This window comes from Vicia villosa, linkage group LG4 (assembly GCF_029867415.1).
Source record: "Vicia villosa cultivar HV-30 ecotype Madison, WI linkage group LG4, Vvil1.0, whole genome shotgun sequence".
In the NCBI taxonomy this organism is placed as follows: domain Eukaryota; kingdom Viridiplantae; phylum Streptophyta; class Magnoliopsida; order Fabales; family Fabaceae; genus Vicia; species Vicia villosa.
Window position 1 is genome coordinate 187,414,833 of NC_081183.1, and position 21,540 is coordinate 187,436,372.

Genomic DNA, 21,540 nt, shown 5'->3' on the forward strand with positions numbered 1-21,540 from the left:
ATCTTTTCAATAGATATTATGCATGTTCAGGTGAGAAAATAAATCACTTAGATTTATTCTTTATGCAGTCTTTATATAATCCCAAGGACATGTCTTGCTAGCTGATAGAATGAGATCAAGGTAAGTCATCGTTCCTTCCTTTATCTAGGTGCCTCCATTTTAAAGGGAGACATAAAGCCAATCACTTCCAAACTATTGCTGATAGGATTAGGAACAAACTTGTAACTTAGAAAGCTCATCTAATGTCCATTGCATGGAGAATTCTAATGGTTAAATTAGTAATCTATAGTATTCATGTTCACACTTTGATGGTCTATTTCTGGCTTATGTCTCTCCTTAAAGACATTGAGAGATGGAGCGAGAATTTTATCTAGAGTAGTGAAACTTATAAAAGGAAAATGGTTAGAATTTCTTAGAGGATGTGTTATCGAGATTCTTCTTTTAGGGGGGCTTGGGATCATATTTCTGATTACTCTAAATGAGGCATCAAATCTTCTGAATTCTTGAATTATGGATAACTCTCAAGTTTTATTGAAACCTCATCATTAGAACAGGAGTTTATCGACAATGTGGTTACATAAAGCACCATATTTTCCCTGCTCTTTGGACTGGTATGAAATCTATCTTTAATATGTATTCAGTTCCAATTCTGCTGAGCTTGTTAGAAAATTAGACAAGATAAACTCCCGCCTTAATAATTAGTGTCAGATCATTTGCATATTCTTTTGAGCACTCATGGAAATCTTAGGTCTATGCTTAGCTCTTTTATTCATGACCACAAGTTGGTCCTCCCATATAACTTGTTAGTTGTTTTCCCTAGCCTTCACTCTCAGGCTAATGATGTGATCATTATTAGGGATATATAGGATATGTTAGTTTGAGATCCTACAATCGATGGATATCTTAGTCTAAAGAAGGTCTATGTGTATCAGACATCATCCATAAGTCTCTTTCATGGAGGCAAGAAAATTTGAAACAAAGTCATTCCTCCAATTACCTCTCTTATGTTTTAGAGGTTCATCCATGGTAAATTACCAACTCATGAGCGACTTTCCCTTAGAAGTATGCATATGTCTTCCATCTGCAGTCTTTGTATAAATTATGAAGAATGCCTAAGCCACCTTTTATTTGACAGTACCTATGATTGAAACCTCACTAGCACTCATATGATTGAATCTCCGGTTGACTATTAGTTTGTGTTGGATGCTCAAGCTTCCAACCACTGTTGTTGTTGTTGTTGTTGTTGTTGTTGTTGTTGTTGTTGTTGTTGTTGTTCTAATGCTGCAATTTTTTAATTTTATTAAAAGACATACAACAACGGTTGTTTAATATAGTTATGATTGTATGTAGTACGCTATCTAGTTTACTACCACGGGCAATATATCGTTATTATAGTTCTTTCGCAACTATAGTTATAGGTAACTTGAGACCATTCTCTTTGGTTGGTTGTCTTTACAATGTTTTTGTTGGAATAAGTTTGGTTTGTCAACTAATCCTTGGAGTGTTGATGAAAACAAGTATGTTTGTATGGAGAACAATTTTGTACTCTAATAGTTTTCTTAAGCATGCAGATTTTACTCATAGATTATGGACTTTGAGTATACAAAGTGTGAACTCTAGAAAAACGTAGTTCTAGATTATGAAAAAATAACTTAGGATTATAGGATATTAAAACACATTTTGAACTATTGAAGAAATAAGTGTTTACAATGACAAATCTACTTCTACATATATAGTATCAAGTCATCTACTGTCATACCCCAAAATTTGCCCTCATATATTTGCCAATGTCATTTTACTTCAAATGTGTGACATGGCATAATTGGTAAGGATTTGAGCGTAAGAGATACAAGAGCGAGAGGTCTCGGGTTCGAATCCTACTACTGACATTTTTTTGTTTACCTGTTACTAACTTTAGTTATGTTTTTAACTTATATTGAAAAATCACAAAAATAAGTTTTTTTATTAATTAATTATTATTTTCGTATTTTAACTCTTTATTATTTTAAAAAATGTTTTTATTAAAAAAAATATAACCAAAAAATCACAAAATAAAAAGATTTAAAAAGATGTAGTTTTCATTCTCATTTTAGGAAGAATTTGTATTTTAAGGAAAAAATCATGATAACCATTTAAAATAATATTAAGCCTTAATATTAAATAATATTTGATTTTTAGGTTTTTATTACTTTGATTGGTTAAATTGTTCCCTTCCATTTTTTATTCTAACCTAATTCATTAGTATAAATAGGTACACTTTCTACACTATTAGGGGACCGATTTTGAAAACCTTATTGCTCTAAAACCTTTTTTCACACGTACATACACCATCAAAAACCTGTATCCAAAACCTTGTTTCTAACATCTAACAATGACCACATTTTTAAGCTCACATTGATTCCATCACACCACCTTCGTTCTTCTTCATGATAACCCTTCCTCTGTCTCACACTAACCTTTAACAACCATAAAACATACAACCTCTCTCACCATATTCAGCCCACCATTCAATTAATCTTTCATTCATAAACCATGCACAATCGTCATCCACAAATTACATCACTAAACTACAGTCCCAAACAAATCCAATAAACACCATTCTCATACAGTCCTTACTCAATACAACACCAACAATTCATACCACAAGTTCATCACAAAACTATGATGTGAAGCTCTAATAGAATTTTCAATTTCAAATCTAACAATTTTTCTTTCCTTTTTTTTTACTAACTTTTACAGGAAACAAATTGCAAAGTCATAAAAAGAGAAAGAAATAACAGAGGGAGAAAAGAGAAGAGCAATCCCGATCTCGGAAACCGCTCACTGTCCAAACATTCTCCGATCGACATTGACAGCGGATCTCCACCGCAACGACGATACAACCACGCCTATCACTTCGTCGCGGATGTTACCTACACAGTCGAAGCAACTCCGCCATCGTTGCTGCCTTTCCTCAATCTCCCCGACCAACTACGATTCAACACCGAAGATCTCCGCCATCATCACCGTTAACCCTCCACGCAGCCGCACCACCAGATTAGCAGCCTCATCGCACAAACCTATGGCCGACGACGCACAAGAGCATGCCGGTGATTCTGCACAGTGACGTCTCGAGGCTGAATCGGAATGCGTTGGAGGTAAGCATCCCTTTGATTTCTCTGTAACTGTTTGGAATTATAGATCTTGATATTAATGAATCTTGTGTATTTGCTTGATTGAATTTTGAGATTGAGTTTTTGAGAGGAAGAAATCATGTATGAAGAAGAGGGCTTTAGGTTTTTGTTTTTTTATTTTCTTTGCTGTTATAGTACCGAACAGTGTAAATGTGTGTATTTAGTTTTAATAATTTTTATTTAAAAATTGCCAAGTGTTTTAATTAAATTGGTCCATGTTATTTATCGAGATACCAAAAAATACAATAATCTGAAAATGCTTTTTTTTTTGGTTAATTGATGCTATTATTTGGTTTTATTAAGTTTCTTTTTATATTATTAAAATTAAGTTAGGTTATCATTAAATAAATAAAAAACTAACTTAAGAGAAATACGGTGAGTGTACGGTTTCTACCTCACTTTTCTCTTTTTTTTTTTTTTTTTTTTTTTTTTTTTTTTCTTTAGTTTTATATCATTTTTTATTTATTATTATTATCCTTATTATTATTTAGTTTTATAATTTAATTATAGATCATATGCTTTTTCATTATTTATGTATTATTTTGTGCGTTGTTATCATACTAATTATTTTCTTGTTTTTGCGAGGTACTACCATCGTGAGAATTGGGCTGTTTTGCAGACATTCATAGCTTGTGCGTGCATGGATTAATCCAACGCTTCAGAGCCTGCAGTTCAATGGTGAAGCTTCAAGGTTCGACCACACTTGATCCTAGCATCCAGGGTTAATCAAGATCCTTCAGCCACGCGCCATATCAGATCAAAGCTAAGTCCCTGATGCTTTTCTTTTTAATTATTTTTCTTTTTTGCCTTTTAATTTCAATTATTTATTTTTATCCTTTAGACCAATGAACTGGCCATACACTCACCCCCTCGTGTTTATTTTTCCTTTTCCAATTTTCAGGGTTAGCCAACCAGTCAAAGCTCGAATGTTCGGTAACCCTGAAATTCATCTTGTTTTTACTGTCTTAATTATTATTTATGTCAGACCTATTGCACTATTGATCCGCTGGTTTCTTTTTCCCCTTCCCCATATTACTGCGTGGTTAGTAATTTAGGGAGTGCAAATTTAAACTGGATTAGAATCACTTAATTACAAGATAAGTTTTCTGAATATTGACCACGTGATTGTTGCACACACACACTCTTTTGGGGTAACCTCTCTGTTGCCTTGTTGCCTGTTGCCTTGTTGCCTGTTGCCTTGTTGCCTTTGTGTTTTTTGCAGAACAAGCCATGTCCCTCGAATATGAGGATACCTCAGCTATGCTGCCTCGATAAATAAAGGTCATGCGACCCTAATGATGCTGCCTTCGATACACTACATGACCTCGACCCTCGGAAGTTGCCTACGGAAAAGGCTGAGGTATCCTCCGGTTGCCTACGAATAAGGCTTGTTCTGGTCTTTCCCTTAGACTACCTGCCCCCCTATGGCATGGGTCAGTCTTTGGCGAACGACAACGCGATGACCCTTCAATCTCCAAATGAAAGGCTTCCTGTCCCTTATGGCAAGGATAGACCCTTTCACCCTGAAAGGCTAAAAGAGACCTATCATCTAAGTTTAAGGTAATTGCTTTAATTGCCTTGCTCTGGCTAAAACTGTTTTTTTTCATATTCTTTCTCATAAACCTTCAAAAGGGCTACGCTCATTTACGAGCTAAAGTCCCTATTCTTTTTCTTCTACATTTCTGAAACAAAAAAGAGCAAAGCAATTAAGAGCCCATGGAAAACCATGGATGCAAAGGGTGCCTTACACCTTCCCTTTGCATAATTACCCCCCGAACTCAAATCTTTTTAAAAGGTGTTTTCCTGTTTCTTTTAGCCTTTCTGATATTTGGATAAAATAAAAGTCGGTGGCGACTCATGCTTTACCGCACATCTCGATAAAAAAGTCAGTTCACCGTATTACAGAACTGGCGACTCTGCTGGGGATTTTTCGATAAAAGAGGGGTTACCTTAAAAGTTTAGTATCACTTAATTGTATTCTATTGTTAGCTTTGCTTGCTTTATTTTTCAGGGCTGTTTTGGGAATTAACTGAAGGACGAATCCTACACCCGGATTCAAGTACACTTAAGATTAGGAGTGGCATAGTCATGGCGACCTCTTTCACATATGTGGGAGATGAGTCAATATGAAGTTCACACTTGAGTTAGGACTCGATAGCATATGCACACCTTTCTCAAATGAGGGAGGTCTATGTATGTGTCTGTGGGTGCGCCGGAGCTCAAGGACCTTTAGTTACCCTTAACCCATCCTGGCTTTTAGGAACGTAGTGGGGGGACTACTCTTGACAAATGTTAAGAACTAGTCGCTACCCGATGCTACAATTCAGATAGGTTCTTTCTCAAAGTATCATTGCATGGTGCAAATGCATCATGTCCGAGGGTGCTTTAGAAGGGCTGACAATTCTGGATAACTTGTACAACCCGTTGCTGAAATCTCCTTATCCATAGAAATACCCTTGGGAAGGACACCTGATCAGACTCCATGCAGGCCTTAAGCCAAAAATTGTGTGACTTGCGTGACTTGTTTGTGTTTACTACTACCCTTCGTTTCCTCGCAGGTTTTGTTGAAAGGATTTGTTTGTCCTTACCATCTCGCACTAAGTCCAACGAACTGCATTCGCATAACATCATGACATCATAAGCATAACATGATTTAACTAACCCTTTCAAGGATCTTAGGGATTTAGGGCGCACAATTTCAGGTGCTCTTATCAAGGACTGAATTCCTATCTAGGGGCAAAAGGATTTATTTTCCTCTAGCCACATGCCTTCCAATTCAGAGACTCAGTACCTATCAAGGGGCAAGAGGATTTATTTTCTTCTGGCCATGAATCTTCAAATTCAGAAGTATCCCGAATCAGAGGCGATGAGCCACTCGATATGGTGAGCTTGATTCTCAAAGAAGGACGTCCAAAGACGAAAGCCAGAATTCTCTGGACATAGCTGTGTTTGATTCAACGTCTAAACTTGCAAACTAAATTTCCTATAGATCCTTGAAAGCATTGCATTTGCATTCATAACATCGCATAACAGGTTTCTTACAATAGGTCTCTCATCCTCCCTCGTTGTTTATTTCAGCATCATGGACCTTGAACAATCTGTCAAAAATCTCCAAGCTCAGAACAACCAATTCCAAGAGATGATCTTTAACTTGGCCAAGGGGCAAGAAGAACTAAAGGCACTTCTGATCGAGAAGGAGAAGGATCAACGTAGGCAACAAGATGGTCAAGGTAAATGGAAATCCAAACCCAAGCGATCATTCACTCCGTTGCACATACCGATGTATCAAGTTCTGCAACAATTGCTCAACCAGAACTTGATAACCTTATTACCTTCATATTCAATTCCTACAAATCCTGCTCCTGGGTATAAGTACCATGCGAGATGTGCTTATCATTCAAATAGTCCTGGCCATGACACAGAGGATTGTGGACCATTGAAGCATAAGATCCCAGACTTAATTGACGACAAGATCATTGACTTCAATTCAATTAAGGGGCCTTACATGGCTAATACTATGCGTAACCCACAAGTTGGGGGAGCTCTAATCTCCACATCAGCATCACAACCACAACGTAAGCATAACGCGCCTAAAAGACAATTCACAAAGATCAACATGACTTTGGCTGAAGCGTTGCAATAGATGCTGAAGAAAGGGCTAATGACTTTGAGGGATCCTCCTCGGAATCCTAACACTTTGTCTCATCAGTATAATCCTAATGCAAGATGTGCTTACCACTCCGACATCATCGGACATGACACTAACGATTGCTGGCTATTGAAGAATAAGATCCAAGACCTCATTGATGATAAGATCATTGATTTCAACTCACCTGAGGAACCTCATATGGCTAATGCTGGGAACAATCGGAAAGGTCACAATGAACCCAACCAATCTGTGGGGACAACTCTGATCTCTACACCAGTTCTACAACAAAGACGCAAGTCAGATGCACCTAAGCGTCAGTTCACGAAGATCAACATGTCACTGGCTCAGGCATTACAATATTTGTTGAAAGCAAACTTGATTACTGTGAGGGATCCTTCTGTAAAGCCCAACACTTCCGCTCCTAGCTATAAGCCCAATGCGAGGTGCGTATACCATTCCAATAGCCCTGGACATGATACAAATGATTGTTGGCCATTGAAGAACAAGATTCAAGACATGATCGATGCTGGTGAAATTGAATTCAATCATCCCAAGATTCCTGTGGTGATCACCACTCCCATTCCTAGTCACGACAAGATTGATTAATGTTTAGAAGGATGAACTTTTTAGATCATTAGATTTACTTTCATTTGCAATTTCTTTCCTGTTTGTTTAAACATTCGAATTATGATAGACATTATCTGTTTTAATAATCATCATCATTGCATTGCATATGCTTGTCTTGAATTAATTATTTCGCTATCACTCATTTTAAATTATGTCTTTACTTTGCATGTGTTTTGTGATATTCAACTCCTGCTAAGTTGTAAGCCTTTTAAGGGAGGATGACGAAAATGATACCGTAACCTCATACAGTATGCTTTTGAACAGACTATGCTGACGATGTACAGGCATTGTTTCAATTCCTAAACAGTGGAGATATAAGGATGTTAATCCCTCGTCAACCCCTTTGAGCCTAAGGAGTAGAAGTTTTCTTTCTTGAACAAATTAAAACCCTTGATCATAACCTAGGGCAGGATAGTTCTCAGTTAATTTGGCTGTGCATTCTATTCTAAGGGAATCATTCAGTACACTTTTCAACAAAGGTTTCAATCACAAGCGTTCATCCGCACACATCAAAGAAGTGTTGGAGATGTCAATCAAAAGCCAATGATGGTTCATCAATCATTAAGCAAGGCAGTCAATATCTTTCAAAAAAAATGAATGAAAAAACATACATACAAAGAGAAGCCTGCTAAGTCAAAAATCAAAAGATGACTTAGGCAAAAATCAAGGCATCCCGCTGACTGTAAGCTCAAAATAAACAGTTCAGGCAAAAGTTAGGGATATCAAAAAGATGAAAGAAGAGAATTCAATAAATTCCTGAATAACACAATGTTGTGACTACCAAAAGGAAGAAGCGACTGCCATCTCAAAAGTTCTTTTTGCTTGTGAACCATCATCATTATCAAAGGTGCAAATCCAAAAGTCTCTTGGAACCTGAATGCATAAGATGAATTAACTGAGCTTAGGACTGAAGATCATCACGAAGAGGGGTGGGTACAATCAAATTTTGAGCCTTTATCCTTTGTTTCTTAAAACCGTGAACCAAGCCACGTTACAACCCTTGAAAGTCCTAATTGAAGCATGGTTAGTTCGAAAGCATATTGTCACCAAAAAGGTATCCCGACTCCTTAAGGTTTACTAAAATGCTGAGTCGATATTCTGTTTCTACAAAAATAGCATGTTTTTACAAATATCACGCTTTTACATCTCTTCGTTTTAATGTTTTTTCAAAAACTCAAGACAAACGTATGCATTACATCTCATGAATTCATTATTAAACAAATTCTGCTACATAATTTCAAACGTTAGCAACAGAAAGAATTTGCACAGGGTACAACTAATGACTGAAAGTTATCCCGACAAGATTACTCCGAGAAGCAATGTCCCCTACGTATACAAGGGGCATGGCACGCTTTGCCCAATCAATCTGGGGCAATCAAGTCAAGATTCGAAGAATCTCTCAAATGCCAAAAAGTCAAAGGCATACATCCCAAGTGGATTTCAAACTATTTCCCGATCAATCTGGGGCAATCAAGTCAAGATTCGAAGAATCTCTCAAGGGTGCCAAAACAATCAGGGGCAAGCATCCAAGTAGATCTGAAGCTACTCCTCGACCAACATAGGACATCGTCTTGGGCCTATGATTACTAGGGGCATGTCGCCCATAGTGCACATCTCATAAAGTCTTCGCGAGGCGAATCTTTTCAAAGTTCCCACTAACGGAGGCAAATCTATGCAAGTCCAGTTTGACATCCTGACCGATACTCAGTGGTGTGTCCTAATCAAATCCAGGAATGGTAGTTACTATAATACTGGGGGCAACTTTCAAGACACTCATGTCTCCCCATAGATCCAGGTTCACAAGATCATATCTCCACAGAGCAATCATCAAGAAGATATCTTCAAATGCTCTCGTCCCGACAAAGACAGTGCTCCCCAACAGAGTTTACACTACCGGTTCTCCAACACTTTGCTCTTCTCCAACATGGTCTATTAATATCTCTAATCCCCAATCAGGGTACATCAAGTTACTGATCATCCCCAAGCATAAATCAAAGGTCCCCAGCTGAGCATCTTCAAGATAAGATCAAACATCAAAATTACAATGACATGGATATCCATCTTCTCAATCAAGATGTGTCAAATAGCATAAATCATAGTCATACGTCATATGTCATAAACATGTTCATACATCGCATACATTACCTCATAATGAATTCATAACATAACACGCAAGTTTCTCATTTATTTTGAGAGACCCGTCACATAATACATGCATCATGACATTGCATAAAGACTAACTTTACCTTTTTCAGGATACAAGTACAAGCAGTTGAACAAAATCTCCAATTTTCAAAGATCTAATTCTATCATCACGAACGGTGTAGACACGATCATGCTCAAAGATCTAATTCATTTACCACGAACGGTGATGACACGATCAATCTCAAAGATCTAATTCTATCATCACGAACGATGTAGACACGATCATCTTCCAAGATCTAATTCATTTACCACGAACGGTAATGACACGATCATTTTCAAAGATCTAATTCAGTTACTACGAACGGTACTGACACAGTCAACTCTCAGAGGTCTAATTCTATCATCACGAACGGTGTAGACACGATCACTGACCTTCCCAGTCTAATTCAGTTACTACGAACAGTGCTGACACGACAAGAGAATCTAATTCTATCATCACGAACGATGTAGACACGATTATCTCTCCAAGATCTAATTCGGTTACTACGAACGGTGCTGACACGATCGACCTTTAAAGAATCTAATTCTATCATCACGAACGGTGTAGACACGATCATCTTCCAAAGTCTAATTCAGTTACTACGAACAGCGCTGACACGACCAACTCTCCAAAAATCTAATTCATCTACTATACGATCAACATTCAAACAACTACTTCTCAAACACTTCAGTCTCGACATCTGGATAGCATCTTTAAGCCCATCTCCGGTCAATATTCCTCAATACAAAAGATTCAGCCTAACGCACGGCCTTCCAGACATCTACGGATGCAAATTGGATTTAGTCTAACGCATGACTCATCCTTCAACCTAACGCACGGTTTTCCAGACATCTACGGATGCAAATTGGGTCTAACGCACGACTCATCCTTCAACCTAACGCACGGTTTTCCAGACATCTACGGATGCAAAATTGGATATAGTCTAACGCACGACTCGTCCTTCGACCTAACGCATGGTTTTCCAGACATCTGCGGATGCAATTTAAGTCTAACGTACGACTCGTTCTAAAGAAGTCTATACGGTCTAACGTACGACGTATTCTAACTCTCAAGTCTATCAAGCTGGATGGCATCTTCAAAGCCCATCTCCGAAAAAATCCCTTTACCATCAACAAGGGCAAATTTCTTGGTATTCTAGTGTTCAATCCTCTTCCACCTTCAGATTCCGACAGGCACATAAGCCAATCTACATCTTCAGGTTTAAGAAGATTGAACAGGGGCAGCTGTCATACCCCAAAATTTGCCCTCATATATTTGCCAATGTCATTTTACTTCAAATGTGTGACATGGCATAATTGGTAAGGATTTGAGCGTAAGAGATACAAGAGCGAGAGGTCTCGGGTTCGAATCCTACTACTGACATTTTTTTGTTTACCTGTTACTAACTTTAGTTATGTTTTTAACTTATATTGAAAAATCACAAAAATAAGTTTTTTTATTAATTAATTATTATTTTCGTATTTTAACTCTTTATTATTTTAAAAAATGTTTTTATTAAAAAAAATATAACCAAAAAATCACAAAATAAAAAGATTTAAAAAGATGTAGTTTTCATTCTCATTTTAGGAAGAATTTGTATTTTAAGGAAAAAATCATGATAACCATTTAAAATAATATTAAGCCTTAATATTAAATAATATTTGATTTTTAGGTTTTTATTACTTTGATTGGTTAAATTGTTCCCTTCCATTTTTTATTCTAACCTAATTCATTAGTATAAATAGGTACACTTTCTACACTATTAGGGGACCGATTTTGAAAACCTTATTGCTCTAAAACCTTTTTTCACACGTACATACACCATCAAAAACCTGTATACAAAACCTTGTTTCTAACATCTAACAATGACCACATTTTTAAGCTCACATTGATTCCATCACACCACCTTCGTTCTTCTTCATGATAACCCTTCCTCTGTCTCACACTAACCTTTAACAACCATAAAACATACAACCTCTCTCACCATATTCAGCCCACCATTCAATTAATCTTTCATTCATAAACCATGCACAATCGTCATCCACAAATTACATCACTAAACTACAGTCCCAAACAAATCCAATAAACACCATTCTCATACAGTCCTTACTCAATACAACACCAACAATTCATACCACAAGTTCATCACAAAACTATGATGTGAAGCTCTAATAGAATTTTCAATTTCAAATCTAACAATTTTTCTTTCCTTTTTTTTTACTATCTTTTACAGGAAACAAATTGCAAAGTCATAAAAAGAGAAAGAAATAACAGAGGGAGAAAAGAGAAGAGCAATCCCGATCTCGGAAACCGCTCACTGTCCAAACATTCTCCGATCGACATTGACAGCGGATCTCCACCGCAACGACGATACAACCACGCCTATCACTTCGTCGCGGATGTTACCTACACAGTCGAAGCAACTCCGCCATCGTTGCTGCCTTTCCTCAATCTCCCCGACCAACTACGATTCAACACCGAAGATCTCCGCCATCATCACCGTTAACCCTCCACGCAGCCGCACCACCAGATTAGCAGCCTCATCGCACAAACCTATGGCCGACGACGCACAAGAGCATGCCGGTGATTCTGCACAGTGACGTCTCGAGGCTGAATCGGAATGCGTTGGAGGTAAGCATCCCTTTGATTTCTCTGTAACTGTTTGGAATTATAGATCTTGATATTAATGAATCTTGTGTATTTGCTTGATTGAATTTTGAGATTGAGTTTTTGAGAGGAAGAAATCATGTATGAAGAAGAGGGCTTTAGGTTTTTGTTTTTTTATTTTCTTTGCTGTTATAGTACCGAACAGTGTAAATGTGTGTATTTAGTTTTAATAATTTTTATTTAAAAATTGCCAAGTGTTTTAATTAAATTGGTCCATGTTATTTATCGAGATACCAAAAAATACAATAATCTGAAAATGCTTTTTTTTTTGGTTAATTGATGCTATTATTTGGTTTTATTAAGTTTCTTTTTATATTATTAAAATTAAGTTAGGTTATCATTAAATAAATAAAAAACTAACTTAAGAGAAATACGGTGAGTGTACGGTTTCTACCTCACTTTTCTCTTTTTTTTTTTTTTTTTTTTTTTTTTTTTTCTTTAGTTTTATATCATTTTTTATTTATTATTATTATCCTTATTATTATTTAGTTTTATAATTTAATTATAGATCATATGCTTTTTCATTATTTATGTATTATTTTGTGCGTTGTTATCATACTAATTATTTTCTTGTTTTTGCGAGGTACTACCATCGTGAGAATTGGGCTGTTTTGCAGACATTCATAGCTTGTGCGTGCATGGATTAATCCAACGCTTCAGAGCCTGCAGTTCAATGGTGAAGCTTCAAGGTTCGACCACACTTGATCCTAGCATCCAGGGTTAATCAAGATCCTTCAGCCACGCGCCATATCAGATCAAAGCTAAGTCCCTGATGCTTTTCTTTTTAATTATTTTTCTTTTTTGCCTTTTAATTTCAATTATTTATTTTTATCCTTTAGACCAATGAACTGGCCATACACTCACCCCCTCGTGTTTATTTTTCCTTTTCCAATTTTCAGGGTTAGCCAACCAGTCAAAGCTCGAATGTTCGGTAACCCTGAAATTCATCTTGTTTTTACTGTCTTAATTATTATTTATGTCAGACCTATTGCACTATTGATCCGCTGGTTTCTTTTTCCCCTTCCCCATATTACTGCGTGGTTAGTAATTTAGGGAGTGCAAATTTAAACTGGATTAGAATCACTTAATTACAAGATAAGTTTTCTGAATATTGACCACGTGATTGTTGCACACACACACTCTTTTGGGGTAACCTCTCTGTTGCCTTGTTGCCTGTTGCCTTGTTGCCTGTTGCCTTGTTGCCTTTGTGTTTTTTGCAGAACAAGCCATGTCCCTCGAATATGAGGATACCTCAGCTATGCTGCCTCGATAAATAAAGGTCATGCGACCCTAATGATGCTGCCTTCGATACACTACATGACCTCGACCCTCGGAAGTTGCCTACGGAAAAGGCTGAGGTATCCTCCGGTTGCCTACGAATAAGGCTTGTTCTGGTCTTTCCCTTAGACTACCTGCCCCCCTATGGCATGGGTCAGTCTTTGGCGAACGACAACGCGATGACCCTTCAATCTCCAAATGAAAGGCTTCCTGTCCCTTATGGCAAGGATAGACCCTTTCACCCTGAAAGGCTAAAAGAGACCTATCATCTAAGTTTAAGGTAATTGCTTTAATTGCCTTGCTCTGGCTAAAACTGTTTTTTTTCATATTCTTTCTCATAAACCTTCAAAAGGGCTACGCTCATTTACGAGCTAAAGTCCCTATTCTTTTTCTTCTACATTTCTGAAACAAAAAAGAGCAAAGCAATTAAGAGCCCATGGAAAACCATGGATGCAAAGGGTGCCTTACACCTTCCCTTTGCATAATTACCCCCCGAACTCAAATCTTTTTAAAAGGTGTTTTCCTGTTTCTTTTAGCCTTTCTGATATTTGGATAAAATAAAAGTCGGTGGCGACTCATGCTTTACCGCACATCTCGATAAAAAAGTCAGTTCACCGTATTACATCTACTAAGTGAAGATTATGCATGTCGACTCTAATAACTCAAGAATCTAAAGACTCGATGTTTCTCTATAGCACGGAAGACTTACTCTGATCAAACTTCTTCTCAATCTATCAGAAGCCTCTGACTCTAGTGGTCAAGATGTGAAGAAAAGTTAGCAACTCTGGACTCTGAACAAGCTTCACCAAATTCTATTAGAAGCCTCAATCTGAAAGATATTACTACGAAAGAAGATAGTGTGAAAATATTAAAATAGTACAAATCATCATCATTTTCACTACCTTGTAAAAGAGGTTAAAATGATTGTTGTCAGTACCAACTTTTGCAAAACGTCCCATCCTCACCTTCCACAATGTTGCTACCGCCACTCTACCACTATATTACTAAACGTCTCCATGCAAGTTGTGGTTTATGAAATTCCAACTTCACCATCAAGTGATCAAACAGATCTATTTTCATCTATTTAATGGAATATTTAAAGCCATGGAAAAAGGACGAATTATCAAGATCAAACAAAGTTAAATCTATTCAAAAGAGAGAAACACAAAAAGTCGAGCATCAGCACAAAGAAGAAAGTTGTTATTTTATTGAAAGCTTTATAACTTTCATTTTTTGTAAATCTAAATGTATTGTAACTGTGTGTATTAGCTTTTCAAAAAGTATTTTGTAATCATAAACAGTTTGTAAGATTAACCAGGTTGGTTAAGATTCCTTGGTGGACTAAAGGTTTAGTCAGGATCCTCGAAAAGACTTAGACGATTTGTCTTTATGGTTGTAATCAAAGGGTATTTGATTGGTGAATTAAGTCATTGTTAATAAGGCAAAATCACCTGGGTAGGGGGACTGGAGGTAGCCCAGTTAACAGTGAACCAAGATAAAATCTTGTGTTTTTTATCCTTTATGCTATTTTTTCCAGTTTACATTTTGGGTGTTTTAAAGTGGTAAATCTTGAATCCCAATTCAAAACCTCTATTTTCTTGTATGTCATTGAATCTTTAGTTTTGATATCTAGACTGAATACGATGATGTAAGATCATATCTCCTAATCACTCAACCTTCATTAAAGTTCGTCTTTTTTTTTAATAAGCAATTGATTGATAAAGATCGCACTAGGGGTGCAACCCTTACAAAAAAACAAGGCACTAAAGATTGTTTGTGTCGGATAAAGGAAGTTTAAACCATTCATAATAGGTTGGAAAAAAATCTAAAAAAGATTGTCTTATCTTCAACGTAGATTTTGAGAACACTTATGATTTTGTCAGTTGAAATTTCATTGATAATATGATGAAGAGATTTGACTTTTGTGCTATATGGTATGCTGGGTACGGCCGTACGGGCTTGTATTTTCACAGGAGCCTGGCCATCTTGGTCAATGGTTATCCCACACAAGAGATTAATATCCAGAGAGGGATCAATGAGGATAAATCTTTCACACAGTTCCTTTTCACTATGATTCTTGATCTTTTTTCTTTCTAGTGGGAACCTCAGACCTAATGGTCTCTCATATTTAATATACAGATGACACTTGGGGGAGACAAATGCTATTAATATTTGAACTATTAAATATATCCTTAGTTTTCGTAGGAGTTCTTTTGTTAACGGAGTCTTGTCCTTAGATCTTAGGTGAATGCGAGTTTTTTAGTTGGGAATTTGAGCTTGTCGGTAACATATTGATTACCATTAGGGATTTTAGTTGCTAATCTGATGTGGATATGTGGTATTTGTTACATAATAATATTGGTTTATATTCGACTTAAGAGACATGTGCTTACCTCTTAAGACCTTCTTTACAACAACATGTTGTTCCTCCTAATATTGGTAGAATCTCGCCTCTTATTTGGAAGAGTAGGGCCCTTTATAAGGTCATTTCCTTCTCCTGGTTGCATTTTAGAGATAGAATTCGTACGAGGGTTAGCCTTTTTAGGTGTCAGGTTATTGTACATGGCTCGGTTTGAAGTTTGTGCTGCCTAAATCTTGAGTCATTTTTAGAGACTTCGAGGTCTCTTGGGACCATGTCGAGAATTAGTCATGACTTAACTTTGTTCTATAATTTTGTGGTATGGGCCTTTTGAAAAAATTGTAACAAGTACATTTTTTTGAGCTTAACATCTACTAATGATGGACTGGTGACATAATTATCTTTTGGTCTTAAAAGTAGTATCTTGGTAAGACTTCTTTTGTTTCCTGCACTTTCTTAGAGTGGATGGTAACCCTATTGTGCATGAACTGTTAGTTTTTTTTAATAGAGTGGTATCCTTCCTTCCGTGCCGACTAATCCACCTGAGAGGAGTGTTTTAAGCTCCCCCACGTAGCCTCCGAAAGTTGGCCTCGGGCTCCTTCGAACTCAGGACCTCAAGGGAAGCACGCCCTTGAGGCCCAAGCTCCTCCGCTAGTTGTCTTTAAGGAATTGACTTCACAAGTTGGAGTGGTGATCCTCATTGGAAGGTTTCTTTGGTGCTCTCTTTATTTCTCTTAAGCTATCTATTTTCCAAGAGAACTTGTATGACATTTTTTGTTTGATGTTTTGTGTCGCCCTCGGTTTTTTACCATACCTCTCGCGGAGAGATACGCGAACTGACTCTTTTTGCTTTCTGCTTTTGTGTTTTTGAAAATCAGAGAGTCGCCACCGACTTTTATTTTATCCAATTAAGGAAAGGTTTATAAAAGAAACAGAAAAAAGACCTTTAAGAAATTCTGGGTAAGGGGGTAGGTTATACAAAGGGAAGGTGTTAGCACCATTTGTATCCATGGTTATCCATGGGCTCTTTAATTTGCTTAGCTCACTTGTTTTCAATCACTTTTCTATTGCCTTGAAATGCTTGTATGTGATTTCAAATACTTTTGGTAAATTGACTTTGTAATGATCCTTGTGCGGATGTATACAAAGTGTTTTATCTTTCGAAAGATGTTTTTGAAAAAAGAACGTTAACTTCGTAATGATCCTCGTTTGGATATATACAAAGTATGGTCTTTTTGAAAGTTTCATTTTGAAAAACAATGATATATGAGAGATTTGTTTGTTTTGATCTGAGCAAGCAAATTAGGAGGTCTACCCTAAGTTTATAAGGTCTTATCCTATTTCCTTTAAAAAACTATCCTTTTACCGGATGTAAACGAAAGTTCGATTTTTGCATTTGAAACAGTAGAATTTGATTTTGATTTTGAAAAGAGTAAAAGAGGGATTACCCTAAGAGGTGCAAGTGTGATTGTGTTTTGATTCAGATATTTTATCTTTGAAGTAAGTGATCTAACGATTCAATTTTATCTTTGACATACACGCAGTTTTATATGTGCTGGAATTTAAAATGCGGAAATGTAAAATGCGGAAAGTAAATCTACGCTATTACATCGATTTTGCAGGAAATGTAAACTACGTTATTTACATGAATTTGACAACCTATACATTTATCTAGGAATTTAAATTGCAAGAAAATAAAAGAAATATTTTTGGATTTTTTGATGGTTGATTTTAATTAGAATTAATGCATGATTAATTTAATTAAAATGAGAAAAAGATGGAAATAAAATTTAAACCTAAAAATTAAGCTTAAAATATGTTCAAAATGCTTGTCAATTAATTTTAAAACAAAACTAATTTTTTTGGAATTTTTTGAAATTTGATTTTGAATTTATTAAGTTAATTAATACATAATTATGCAAATAATTATACAAATAATTAAAACTTAAAGAGAAAATTATTCTAAATATGTACAAAATTAGCCTATAATATATAAACTATATTTAATATAAAGAACAAATTTTTTATGATTTTTTGATTGGTTGAAATAATTAAAAAGCAAATATATAAATATATACTAATTAATTATGCAAAATATTTAAATTATAAAGAAAAATAAAATATTTTTATTTCAGAAAATAAAGTATTATTTTATAAATTTAAAAATATTTTTTGTGTATTTTTTGGATTTTTAGAACTATTTTAAAATAATTTTATAAAGAAAATTAAATAAAAATAGAAAATATATAAACAATGATCAGGTGTGGTAATTAAATGAGGTCCATGATGGGGGTGCACGTTTTGATGCGTTGGATTGACAGATGGATGGATCTGATGGTGGGAAGCCTGAAGGCGCATGACACATAAGAGACCTGCAACACACTGGATTAGAAAAGTTTGAATTTAAAAACGCGCGCGCAAGCCAATGGGGTGAGGACACGTCTTTGTCTTCAACCTCCAGACACCACTTTTAACAGCGCTTTTATACAAAAAAGCGCTGTAATTGATGAACCCTAAATCTGCAAAAATAGCTAATAGGGGTAAACCACAACATAAATTTTTCGCGATATGCTCTTTTGACTGGGTTTTCTCCCCTGAATTCGAATATGGCCTTAGTTTCTTCTAATTTTGCTTGTAACGAAAATCCCTAAATAGGATCTAAGAACCCTAAAAAATGGGAACCTCGTATACAAGCATTCAAAACTCAATTAAACTTCCAGAAATGATCAACACATCAAACTAAACTCAAATATATGTCTACATCTTGCTAAGCATGCGTGTATGATCAAATACGAATTGATTTATGTTTGAACAAACCGTGGCTTGTGGGGCTCGATTTGTGAGGCTTTGATGCTTAAAATTTATTTGGACAGGTTCAATGAAGTTCAGAGATGATGTTTGAATGCTTAGTTTGTATTGAAAATGACTTAAACTTAAAATTCGAATTTCAAGTTTCTTTGAATTTTACAAGTTGTTACAAGAGTGATATATGCCTATGGAAGCTTCTAAATTCGTCTCTCTCCTTCTGATGAAGTGTTATACTTCATTTATAGGCAAAGCAAGTGCTTAAAAACTAAGCTAAGAAGCATTTATGTCTTTGTTGAATTCTTGATTTCTTTAATATATCAAGCTTGAATTTTAAGCAACCATGGCTTGATTTTTCCACACCTCTTGCCCTAGGCCTGCTGTACTTGCCTCTTGCTGCAGAATTGAGTCAATTGTGGAGGCTTTAGCTTAAGATTAAAGCTATGCATTATCCTTCCATTTTCCTTTTTTAATTTAATCTTAAATATGATAAAATTAAATCAAAAAAAGAACAAAAATGATGTGGGCTTTGTCTTGGTCGTGGGAGGCCCTTTACATCATGGTAAACATGTTTGGATCATGGAAATTGGGTTTCATTTGAAAAAAAAAAACATTTTTGATCAATGTTGATTTCATGCATTTTCCCAAAATTTAGCCAACTTCAACAAGATGTAAATCCCTCAATTTTTATCATATGAAGGAGTTCTTGCACTTTTTGGAAACCTTAAAGAGTCCTCTAACCAATGTCTTTGGTCTCATGTCAAAATGATTTTCCATGCTCCTTGTGTGTCCTTTTGAAAAAAGTGACGTTTTGTTGACTTTGAAAATGACCTGTAATGTCTTGATTCATATTTTTCAAATGGTGAATCTAATGACCATGGGACCAATTGAATTTGAAAGATAATTGAATTTCATTCAAAATAAGCTTTGGTTTGAATTTTTTGGATGAAGGATGAGAGAGTTATGACCAGTCAAAGTTCAGTTGACTTTTTAGGAGAAAACCCTAATTTTGAAACTTAGGGTTTTGTTGATTTTTGATCTTTCCTTGATGAATTATGATCAACCAATGATCAAATGATGAATCCTTTGACAAAATATGGATGTTGACAAAAAAATTTCATTTTTGATTGTCTGTTGACTTTTTTTGGGTCAAACGGGTCGTCTGTTGACTGTTTGAGCTGCTGACTGTGCGTCTGATCGAATTGAAGTTTGAAAATTTGTATGATGGTACTTTGAGATATATGGAGGTCCATGAAATCCATTTGAGGTCTCAAAAACTTGTTCTCCTGAAAAAAAACAAGAAACCCTAGTTAGGGACTGTTTGTGTAGGAGACAGTTAAGCGTACCTGATTTTCGTGCAGTGTTGAGTCTCTGCTAATCATGTGATATTCATAAGACTTCTAGAACAAAAATCTTAGAATTTTGAAACGCAAAAGTTTGATTTGATTGATGGTACAAAACACGGAGAATTGCACTGTCAGCGGTTTGACTATCAACTGACTGTTTAGAGTGAAAATTCAACAGTCAAAGTTAATATTTTTGTTGTTTTTGTTTTGTTTTTTTGTTTTGTTTTTGTTTTGTTTTTGGTTAATGATGAGAATTTATTTACATGAGTGGTTAGTAAAACATAGACGTAATAAACAAATAATATGTACTGTATGCGAACGAAATTACCGTCAATAATAAGACTGAAAGGATTTAATGCACAGAAAAAATAAATATTTTAACTATCAATAAACACATATAACATTATCTTACTAGTCAAATGACAGATATAGTGTAATACTTAATACTGACAATACAAATATTACCTAAACAAAACGTAGTAAATAGCACGGTAAATATAAAGAACGGTACATTCTAAAAACAGAAGATACGACAAACTTTACATATGACGATTAATAATCCATGCTATGACCAACAGAAAATAGATGATCGGGAGTGTAACCATCGCAGGTCCACATTTTTCAGGACTATGCAGACAGAAAAAGGACATGATCACCGTAGCAATGGTGATGACCATAAGAAAACACGTTTCCATCCGCTTCGCCATTTTGCCGGGGAAGAAGAGAGAATGAATATGAAGTAGAAATTTGAGAGATGAGTTAGAATTTGATGTGAGATTTTATGAAAAAAATGAGAGGTATTTATAGAATGAAAAGAAGGATAGAGACGTTGGGGAATGTAGTGATTCCGTACAAAAGGTAAATTTGAGTGGAAGTGAGATTTGAAAGAAAGTGTATGATAGTGTTGGGAAAAAGAGAGATGTATAGAATAAAGTTAGGATTTGATTTTGAAAGAAGAGATTTGAAAAGAAAAGAAAAGATTTTGAAAATAATGGAATATAGTACAAAAATTAGTGGGAAACAAATAATTTACTTGTTACCAATACAGTCTGAATCCCCGAACTATGCGCCTGCAAAAGATTTAACTCTGTACCAATTGCGTCAGTACTATTTATCTGTAAATAAATATCAAATAAATAGCGTGTGTGAAGTAATAAATAGTAATTGGCGTTTGCGTAAAAATAAATTCAACAGCGAGCCAAAATACCGTATAAGAAAAATTCTAAAAACCAAGTATTCATAAATCAGGATATGAAAATCCAAGATTATATGAAACTCTTAATTTTTAGATTGAAGTTTTCTTGAAAAAATGTGTGGGCAAATTTTGGAGTATAACATTTTGCTTTGAAGTTTTTGCTTCTATTAGTTTTTTTTTGGTTTGGTGTGATTGTTTTTGTACTCGGGATGGTTGAACACTTTTGGTATGACTCCAATCCTTTTGAAACCCTTAT

General features: G+C 35.6%; 1 long non-coding RNA gene across 3 annotated transcripts; it reads left to right on the plus strand.

Moving 5' to 3' along the window:
• The first annotated feature begins 1,797 nt into the window (after positions 1–1,797).
• On the plus strand, positions 1,798–15,458 carry LOC131596404 (uncharacterized). 3 transcript variants are annotated; one of them, XR_009282303.1, is made up of 3 exons: positions 1,798–3,137; positions 3,759–12,265; positions 12,885–15,458. It is a non-coding gene; the product is annotated as an uncharacterized LOC131596404 (long non-coding RNA). The 3 variants fall into 3 exon arrangements; XR_009282302.1 differs by having other exon boundaries at positions 12,984–15,457; XR_009282304.1 differs by having other exon boundaries at positions 3,858–12,265; positions 12,885–15,457.
• The last annotated feature ends 6,082 nt before the right edge of the window (positions 15,459–21,540 follow it).